General features: G+C 41.4%; 1 pseudogene; it reads left to right on the top strand.

Moving 5' to 3' along the window:
* The first annotated feature begins 385 nt into the window (after positions 1 to 385).
* Positions 386 to 10880, top strand: LOC121106290 (annotated as a pseudogene).

Below are 10880 nucleotides of genomic sequence, written 5' to 3'. Positions count from 1 at the left end.
TTCCTGCCCAGAACCATCTTTCTAATTGTTATAGTCTTGTGGGCCCCAGAAACAAAAGTTCTTCAGGCCAGGGGATCAAGGGGCATCCCCTATTTGGACTGCACTCCCACACTGGCTTTGGGAAGGCTGCATGAGAGTGCTGAGGGCCAGGCATGTCTACAGCCTTAAGGAGATGTGGGAGCGCTGGGCGTGGAGCATATTTACAAGTTAAAAAAAACCCATAAGTAAAACTAAGAGGCAAATAAAAATAATGGAAGGTATTTGTAAATTATATGACAAAGGATTAGAGTTAATGTTTTTAATACATGGAGAGTTCTTTCCAACCTCTATAAATAAAATTAGGTTTCTGTCTTTTCCCTTTTGGGGATAGTCTAGAGGCATTCAAATGGTCCAGCATTTGACATACTCTGTAGGCTATCTTACAATACAGCATCCAACAAAAGTAGGCTGCCCTGAGCCCCTGGTATTAGAATTGTTTCCCTTTATAACAAGAAGAGTGGAACAGTACAAAATCCGCCTGTGGCATGTGGCCAGGTCAACTTCAAAGGGTTTGTGCCATGGGATCCAGGGTTCTTATGAGATTGTCTAAAACCAAAACACATGTCATCCAAGCCCATGGTGCTTCCACGGTTGCAAAATGTGTCCGTGACAGGATCCAGAATGCTTTTCTTATTGAAGAGAAGAAAATCATTGTGAAAGTGTTGAAGACATAAGCACAGAATCAGAAAGCTAGATTTAAAAATGGACATTTTCTGGGGCGCCTGGGTGGCACAGCGGTTAAAGCGTCTGCCTTCGGCTCAGGGCGTGATCCCGGCGTTCCGGGATCGAGCCCCACATCAGGCTCCTCCGCTATGAGCCTGCTTCTTCCTCTCCCACTCCCCCTGCTTGTGTTCCCTCTCTCGCTGGCTGTCTCTATCTCTGTCAAATAAATAAATAAAATCTTTAAAAATAAATAAATAAAAATGGACATTTTCTAAATAATAAAAAAAATTCAACAAGTTTGGAGTGATTTGGGGTGATTTGACTTAAAACATAGCTCATATATCGTACAAGGAATCCATTTGGGAAAAACCAAGGGAGGTGGGCAGTCCTACTTGAGAGCACCAGAACTGGAGGTTCAAAGAAGGCCTTGGCGGTGCCTCTTGGGTCAGACATACTAGTGAAAATATTAATGGTATAAATACTAGCTAAAGCATTGAGTGTCATGAGATCTAAATGAGATAATCCACATAAAGTGCTGAACTCAATGCCTGGCACATTCACTCATTTATTTGTTTACTCCAAAAATTTTAATTGAGCGACTACTCCGTACCAGGCACTCTGTGAGGTGCTAGGGGTACCCCAGTAAACAAAACGACAGCAGTCTTTACCCTCTTGGGGCATGCATTTGACAGACACATAGTAAAAAATCATAAAACATAGCTGGCATTATAATATAACACAACACATGCAAAAATTTAAAAACCAAGATATCTTTTTTCACCAGGTAGATTGACAAAGGTTCTCTGATAAAGGTACAGTTTGAGGTGTGGCCCAAGAATATGGGAAAATAGGCCCCTTAATCTCTTTCTGGGGCTGTATCAATTGGTGCTCTCAGGAGAGCAGCTGACAGTATGTATCAAAAGCCTTTACTCCCTCAATTCCACTTCCCTTGATTTATTGTCCTGAGGAAATCTTTATGGATTATCCAACAGTTTCTGCATAAGAGGGAAGTTAAGAGGTTCAGAGCCTGAGCAGTCGGTTGACAGGCTGGTTCTGCTGTCTACTAGCTGCGTGACCCTCAGGTTAATTAGTGACTATCCGTGGCTGTGTCATCTTTTTTTTTTTTAAAGATTTTATTTATTTATTCAACAGAGATAGAGACAGCCAGCGAGAGAGGGAACACAAGCAGGGGGAGTGGGAGAGGAAGAAGCAGGCTCCCAGTGGAGGAGCCTGATGTGGGGCTCGATCCCAGAACGCCGGGATCACGCCCTGAGCCGAAGGCAGACGCTTAACCGCTGTGCCACCCAGGCGCCCCCGTGGCTGTGTCATCTTAGGCAAGTTTTTTATAGCCCCCATGCAGCATTTTCCTCATCTGTAAAATGGTGATAATAATAGGATTTCCCGCACGGGGCATTGTGGGGAGTAGATGAGAAAATGCACATGGAGCACTTAACATAGTGCCTGATACATGGTAAGCCTTCAGTACACTTAAGCAAAAGAGAAAAAAAAAAGTGTATGTTCAGTGCAGCATTATTTAAAGGTGGTAAAAGGTAAAATAGAAACTGGAACACCTGGGTGGCTCAGTCGGCTAAGCGTCTGCCTTCAACTCAGGTCATGATCCTGGGGTCCTGGGATTGAGCCCCGCATCGGGCTCCTTTCTCAGTGAGGAGTCTGCTTCTCCCTCTCCCTCAGCTGCTCCCTCTGCTTGTGCTCTCTCACTCTCTCTCTGACAAATAAGTAAATAAAATCTTAAAAAAAGAAATTACCTATGTGATTAAAATACAAACAGAGAAGAAATACTATACCAACATTGAAAACCAAAATGGAGAAGTTGACAAACCATAAGAGACTCTTAATCATAGGAAACAAACTGAGGGTTGCTGGAGGGGAGAGGTCTGGAGGGAGGGGGTAACTGGGTGATGGACATTGGGGAAGGTATGTGCTGTAATGAGCATGGGGTATTATATCAGACAGATGAATCACAGACCTGTAGCCCTGCAACAAGTAATACATTATATGTTAATTAATTGAATTTGAATTTTAAAAATGCAGATTAAAAAAAAGAAAAAAAAAGAAAACCAAATTGAAAAGCAGATGAATAGTTTAATGACATTGAAAAACGATCACAATATGGTGGAAGAAAAAAAGTTGGTTATAAATAGTACATTCAATAATAATTCCAATTTTAGAAAAAAATGTAGAGAGACAATACTATGCATTTTCCACAATAAGCATGCATTATTTTATAACGTAAACGAGTCCTACATATTTATAGCAGACTGTATAGGATTTTGGACGCCCAGCATCACCCCACTTCCTTATAATACATCAGTTTTCTTATGGGAAATAATCTTTCTCCCTCAGTAAGGAATCTTGACAGGAGGGCAAGTTTTTAGCTCACCCATCTCACATCCACCTGTCACTTACGGAAGCCAGGAGGACTTTGGGGAGGCAGCGTTACAAGAATGGGAGATCTTCTGGAGGCTAGTCTTAGTGTGGTGGTAGCACTGTGAGTGTGGAAGTGGGTGGGCTGGGACTTCTTTGACCCCTGCCCTTTCCCAAGCCTGGAGCTCCTCCTCTTCGTGGGCTCATTAGCCCCTATCAGTCTTTCAATAAATCTTCTTCTGCTTGCATTAGCCAGAGTATGTTTCTGTTGCTTGCAACAAAGAACTCTTACCAATAAGTTGTTTTTAATAACTGGAAAGTGAAGAGAGCAAGCTGCATTTAATGCAGCCACAGCCACAGGGCTATTCTTTGCAGGAATAGTCTAAACACAGGGGAGTTTGATAGGGTTAGGAGGCAATGCTAGATGACCTGGCTCTGGTCCCAGGAGGCCAAATATCTGGTTGGAACCTGGAAAAACTAATTTAAAAATTTAGATGTTCCCAAATATCTAATTGTTTGACATCATGTGACAACTGATGGTTATTATTCACTGATCTTTGTGATTAGGATTGACTTAAAATTTAGAGCACTACGAATAAATGAAATGTTAAACTTCACTGAACGAAGACCTTCAGCATGATGATAGATGAACCACATAGACTAATGGGAATGAAAGCTACCCTATATGTTGATTGCATTATGAAACCATAGACCTTTAGCTAATACACCTGACCCCGGGAGAGTGCTATGAATTACAGCTTTGTTGTTACACTTGAACAATAGCAAACACCTGCATATGTTCATCTACATTTAATTTTGGTAGCATGACACCATCTGTTTTTAAAAGTTTTCCTTATGTCATCTGCTATTAAAATGATTACTGCCCTCGACACGAGGAAGTTTGCTCAGTATTAATCACACATCCTCAGTCCTCGTCCTTACATTTCAGGAGGGCTGGCTTCTAAAATCCTTTGACTTGCCTCAATTATGTAGTCAGCTTCTCTATCTCTTGTGGAGCAAATACCCTCCAACTGTGAGTCAGACCCAAGATTTGTACAAGTTCTAACATCTAGAGAACACGGCACATTTGACAGAGAACAATTATCTAGCTTTCTGGAAAGAATTACTCTAAATACAATTTTAACTCAGTATGAAGTTTTTCATAATTTGCAATCAGTGTTAAAGGCAGTAGGAAAATTACACATTACACAATTTTACTTTAAATTAATACTTCTTACATCTAAGATGCATTTGAATTTTTATTATTTGTAAGATTTATTTATTTAGAGAGAGAGAATGCATACGTGTGCAAGTGGCGGGGGCAGAGGAAGAGAATCCTCAAGCAAACTCCGTGCTGAGTGCAGAGCCTGATGCAGGGTTCAGTCGCACGACTCATGAGATCATGACCTGAGCTGAAACCAAGAGTCAGATGCTTAGCTGACTGGGCCACCCAGGCGCCTCAATCTGCATATGAATTCTCGAGGGGTGTTGTTAAGATGGTTCAGTGGGTGTTCTGGTTCTCTGTTGCACAGCAGATCATCCCAAACTTAGTGGCTTAAAACAGCCATTAAATGATTACTCATTTATTTTGCTTACAAACCTGCAATTTGAGCAGGGCCTGGAAGGGATAGCTTGTCCCCACACACGCTTAGATGGGAAAGTTGGATTCTGACGGTAACTTAACAGCTGGCAGTTGAAATCATCTGAAGGTTTACTCACAGTCTGGTGGTTGATGCTGGCTGTTGACCGCAGCCTCAGAAGTCACATAGTGTCACTTCTACCATAATCTATGGTTGAGGCAGTCATAAGGGTCTTCCCAGTTTTAAGGGGAAGAGACTTTGCCCCCATCGCTTGATGGGGGAAGGGTCAACTTCACAACATGTGGAATGGAACATATTGTAGTGGCTATATTTGGAAAATATCATCTGTGCAGTAGGTCTGGTGGGGCCTGAGACTCTTCATTTCTAACTTCCAGGAAATACCAGAGCTGCTGACACAAGCCTACGCTTTAAGTAGCAAGTGTCTAGACTACTTCATGAAGCCAAATTTTATTACATAGATTCTTTGGATTGTTTTAGAGGTAGACAAGAAACACATACATGCATACATGAATATTTTGGATATTCTTGAAAGATGACATGTAATTTTTCATTATTATTTTTTTGGTTTCATCTTTTTTTCTTACAACGTTCTTTTAGCCTAATCTCATTTACTCTTCTTTTCCCATAATACCCTTAAAGAAGGAAGAATTGCTTCATAAAGCTTTGGTTATGCAGACCTATCCCTCACATGTAGAATCTTCTACCATATATTTCAAAAAGGGTAGTTGACATTGTATTATAGTGTATTTTATTTAATGTCTATGGAAATAAATATGTACTATTGAAAGTCACAATCTGTTTTTTAAGGGCAAAATTAGTGAATTTTAAAGCAAGTCAATTTTACACAGGAAACGACAGATGTTGGCAAGCATGTGGAAAAAGGGGAACCCTCTTACACTGTTGGTGGGAATGCAAATTAGTGCGGCCACTGTGGAAAGCAGTATGGAGGTTCCTCAAAAAGTTAAAAATAGAACCACCCTATGATCCAGCAATTGCACTACTAGGTATTTATCCGAAGGATACGAAAATACTGATTTAAAGGGGCACATGCACCCCGATGTTTATAACAACATTATCAACAGTAGCCAAATTACGGAAAGAGTCCAAACGTCCACTGACTGATGAATGGATAAAGAAGATGCCGTACACATGCACGCACACACACAACGGAATATTACTGAGCCATCAAAAAGAATGAAATCGTCCATTTGCAACAATGTGGACAGAGCTAGAATGTATTAAGCTAAGTGAAATAAGTCAGTCAGAAAAAGACAAATACCATATGATTTTACTCATCTGTGAAATTTAAGAAACAAAACAGATGAATATAGGGGAAGGGAAAAAAGAGGGAAGCAAACCATAAGAGACTCTTAATGATAGAGAACAAACTGAGGGCTGATGGAGGGAGGTGGGGGGGTGATGGGCTACATGGGTGATGGGTATTAAGGAGGGCACTTGTGATGAGCACTGGGTGTTGTATGTAAGTGATGAATCACTCAATTCTACTCCTGAAGCCAATATTACACTATATGTTGACTAACTAGAATTTAAATAAAAACTTGAAAACAAGCTAGTTAGTTTTAATTTATCTTTATGACATCAATTTTTAAATCCTGGGAAAATAATTTAATGTAGTCTCAAGGTCATATAGACAACTTTATGGGATGCCTCTCTTACAGAATCACTGAGGTTCATTCATTGAACTAGTGATTATTGAGTACCTTCAATGAGCTAGAGACACTGTTCCAGGTGCAAGGGATACAAGATGAACATTGTTCCTGTTCCTGCGAAGCTTACTTTCTGGAGGGGAGGGTTGGGAGGAGCAAACTATAAACAAGTAAATAAATAAGTCATCACTTCTCAAGGTGTGGTCCATGGACTTTTAAGAATCGCCAAGACCCTTCCAGGTATCTGCAAGATCAATATTACACGTGGGTAAAATACCCATCCAAAGTACAAATGAACAATGAGTTTTAATATAATGGAGGACAAAGAGTTCATTGATATGGTTTCAGATTCCACACCATAGTTAACCTTTCAGAAACTAATACTTGTCAAGTTCTGGTGTAGTATCAAAGAAGAATACCCAGTTATCTGAAAATGCTATGTCTACCTTTTCCAACTACACATCTGTATGAAGCCAGATTATCTTCATAAACTTACACCAAAAAAAAAAAAATACTGCAATAAATCGAATGCAGAACGAGTTATGAGAATTGAGCTTTCTGTTAAACCAGGTTTTTAAAGAGACCTGCGAATGTGTAAAGCAATACCACTCTTCTTGCTTATTTTTTTGGTCTGGAAAATATATTTGTTTTAAATAAAATATGCTATTTGTGTTTGCATATGAGTTTTTATTGATGTCTAAAATCAATTGACAAATACTTCAAAGTTTTCTCATTTTTAATTTTGAATATGATAAATATGGATAGATGTAAACCACATCAAGAAAAGCTTTTAGAAATACTCAGTAAGGGCAAACATTGCCTGTGGGATGTTAACCTTCACACTTCCAAGTTGCATCAACTGTCCTCTCGTGTGGCCATTTAGAATGTCAGAGCCCATACCCTGCCATGTGGTCTCATCTGAGGCCAGAAGTAGCAGGTGCAGGTGGAAACTCCGGGCATGTGGTTTGCTTGCTTATGTAGTGGCAGCAAGAGGCAGAACCATGCACTGAGGTGGAAGAAGCAGGTGAGCTTCTCACAGGTGGCTGGTGCCAAGGGAGCTGGGGAGGCATATATCCGTGTGTCTGATACAAGTATATCCTGGTCATCTTTTCACGGCAGTACGTATAGGCCTAGTCACTCTTCAAAACAGACATATGGCTTTATATTATAAAGTCAAATGATCATTTTTCAAACCAGTTTCCATTGTCAGGCATTTGGGTTGTTTCCAACTTTTGCTTTACGTATGATGCTGAAATGACCCACCGATGAGATAAACATTGAAAAAATGAGCAAGATAATTGCAGTAGTGATTAGTGCTCTGTGGACAATCACCAGAATATAAGCCTCATAGGAGTGGGGATTTTTAAAAAGATTTTATTTATTTGAGAGAAAGAGAGAGAGTGCGTGTGTGTGTGCATGTGTGAGTGAGTGGGTGGGGGGAGGAGCAGGGGGAAGGGAGAGGGAGAGAGAAACTCAAGCAGACTTTGAGCTGAGTGTGAGCCTGACACAGGGCTCGATCCCACGACCCTGAGATCATGACCTGAGCCGAAACCAAGAGTTGGACCTTTAACTGGCCGAACCACCCAGGTGCTCTAGGAGTAAGGATTAATGTGCTTGTTCATCACTATATCCCAGCCGTTAGAATAGGGCCTGTCATACAGGAGGTGCTCAAGAAGTACTTGTGAAAAGTCTGGAACAAGATATGATAGTGACTGGGAGCAGCACTCAGGAAACACTTGCATTTAATCTGGCGCCTGAGTGAGGGGAGAGAGCCAGCCTTGGGAAGGGAAGGGGTTTCCAGGGGTTTCAGGCAGAGGGAAGAGGCTGTACAAAGGCTGAGAGATGGACACCTCTTGGCCTGTTTGAAAAACAGAAAGGTTCTTGTGCTGGAGGGTTGTGAGCGAGGGGAGAGTGTCGGGGATGAGGATGGAGAAGAGGGCGGGGCCCGATCAACGGGGCCTTGTCCGCCCTCAGAATAAAGAGGTTCAGGTTTACAAGGCAGCTGAAAAACACTGTAGTTTTACCAGGAAAATGACATGATCTGATTTATGTTTTTAAAACGTACTTGCCAGGATGGCTACTGTCAAATGTGTTTATATTTATATATTGACTATGAAAAGCGTTGGTGAAAATGTGGAGAAATTGAGAACCCATGTGCCGTGTTGGTGAGAATGTAAAGTGGCGCAGACGCTATGGGACACAACAGGACAGTTCCTCAAAAAATTACAACTAGAATTGTAATAGGATCCAGCAGTTCCACTCCTGGACGTATCCCTAAAATAATTGAAAGCAGGGACTTAAACAGCTATTTGTATGCCTGTGTTCATAATATTATTATTTTCAGATATTTTTTATTTATTTATTTATTCGACAGAGATAGAGACAGCCAGCGAGAGAGGGAACACAAGCAGGGGGAGTGGGAGAGGAAGAAGCAGGCTCATAGCGGAGGAGCCTGATGTGGGGCTCGATCCCAGAACGCCGGGATCACGCCCTGAGCCGAAGGCAGACGCTTAACCACTGTGCCACCCAGGCGCCCCCATAATATTATTATTTTCAATAGCCAAAAGGTGAAAACACCCCAAATGTCCATCATCAGGAGGGATAAAGTAAATATTGTACGCACATAAACGGAATATTCTTCAGCTTTAAAAAGGAAGGAAGTTCTGGCTCTGCATCCACATCACGGATGAACCTGAAATAAGCCAGTTATATGTGGACAGATGCTGCGTGAGTCCCCTTCCATGAAGTACACAGTCATCGGACTCTTAGAGACAGAGTAGAATGGTGGCTGCCGGGGGCCGGGTGAAATGGGGGAATGGAGGGTCGTTTAATGGGGACAGAGTTTCAGTTTTGCAAGATGAAGAGCCGTGTGGATGGAACGGCTGCACAACAGTGTAAGTGTGCTTGATGCCACTGACCTGTACACTTAAAAGTGGCTAGAATGGGAAATTTTTACGTTAGGCGTATTTTGCCACAATTCTAGATGTGCTCTATAGAAAAGTTTGTAGAGGGCATGGCTGCTTGTGCCGTCAGTATCCTTCCTTCTCCCTGACAGTATCCGTTTTCTCCTCTCTCCTTCCTAGCAGAGTAGGACTTAGTTCACATTTCCGCTCCCTCTCCTAACAGCTGTGAGCTCTGGGAGAGGATGATTCACCCCCGTCTTCAGGGGCGGGCCTCCCTGCATAAGGCAGAGGGTCCTAAAATGCAGCCAGAGCCCATGGGGTTTCTGAGACCCTTTTCAGGGGTCATGAGTCTCTCCCTTTTCCAGCTACATATCTGAATGAGGCTGGATTTTTTTTTTTAATACTTACTTCTACCAACAGATTCCAACAGATTGAATGAATGCAGAAGTATATGTGAGAATCCAGCTGTCTTACACTAAGCCAAATATTAAGGTATTTGCAAAAATGGAAAGCAAGGCCACTGTTCTCATTAAATGCTTTCTCAATGGCTAACAACAGAACTTCCATATGATCCAGCAATCCCTCTTCTGGGTATAACACCCCCAAAATGAAATCAGTATCTTGAAGAGATATGTGCACTCCCTTGTTCATTGCAGCATTATTCACAAGAGCCAAGACATGGAAACAAACTTAGTTTTTGTCAACGGATGAATTAATAAAGAAATTGTGGTATGTACATTCAATGGAATATTCTCCAGCCTTAAAAAAGAATGCCGTTCGTGACGATATGGATGAACCTGGAGGACCTTATGCCAGGTGAAATAAGTCAGACACAGAAAGAAAAAAACTGCATGATCTCACTTCTATGTCGACTCTAAACAAGTCAAATGCCCTAGAAACAGTAGAAAGGTGGTTTCCAGAGGCTAGAGTGGGGGAAATGGGGAGATGTTGGCCAAAGGGCACAAAGTTGCAGTTATGTAGGATGAATAAGTCTAGATATCTAACATACAACATGACTACAGTTAGCAATACTGTATTGAATACTGGAGATTTGCTCAGAGAACAGGTTTCAGGTGCTCCCATCACACACACACGGTAACTATGTGAGGATAAGTATGTTAACGAGCATGATTGTAGTAAGCATTTATATGTATATCAAATCAGGTTATACGCCTTAAATACATACAATTTTTATTTTAAAAATGCTTTTGCTTTGGAAAATATAGCTATGTTAACTTATGCTAACATTTAATGGGCTTATTGTTGTTTTTAAATTAATAAGTAATTGTTCAGAAATTTTAGTAATAGATATAACCCATATTAACAAAAGCCCTTGGGAATCCCTAATTTTTAAGCACCTGAATTGGTCCCATGATAAAAAATGTTTGAGAACCACTGGCCTGGAGTAATGCCATTCCCTTTGCTGGGGATTGGTGTGGTAAGGTTCATGGACCCCAGATATGTCCAATGAGAACAGAGAGGAACTCTACTGGGAAGCTTCTGGGAAAAGTTCTTCTAGTTCTACAAGAGAACCCCAGGAAGACATTCTCTTCTTCCCCTAGGTGTTGCGGTGTCTGGATGTGATGCCTGGGACTGCCATGGCCGCCTTCCTACCAGCTTGA

Source organism: Ursus maritimus, unplaced genomic scaffold (assembly GCF_017311325.1).
Source record: "Ursus maritimus isolate PB19 unplaced genomic scaffold, ASM1731132v1 scaffold_31, whole genome shotgun sequence".
Taxonomy (NCBI): Eukaryota; Metazoa; Chordata; class Mammalia; order Carnivora; family Ursidae; genus Ursus; species Ursus maritimus.
This window is presented reverse-complemented; position numbering and strand designations above follow the sequence as displayed.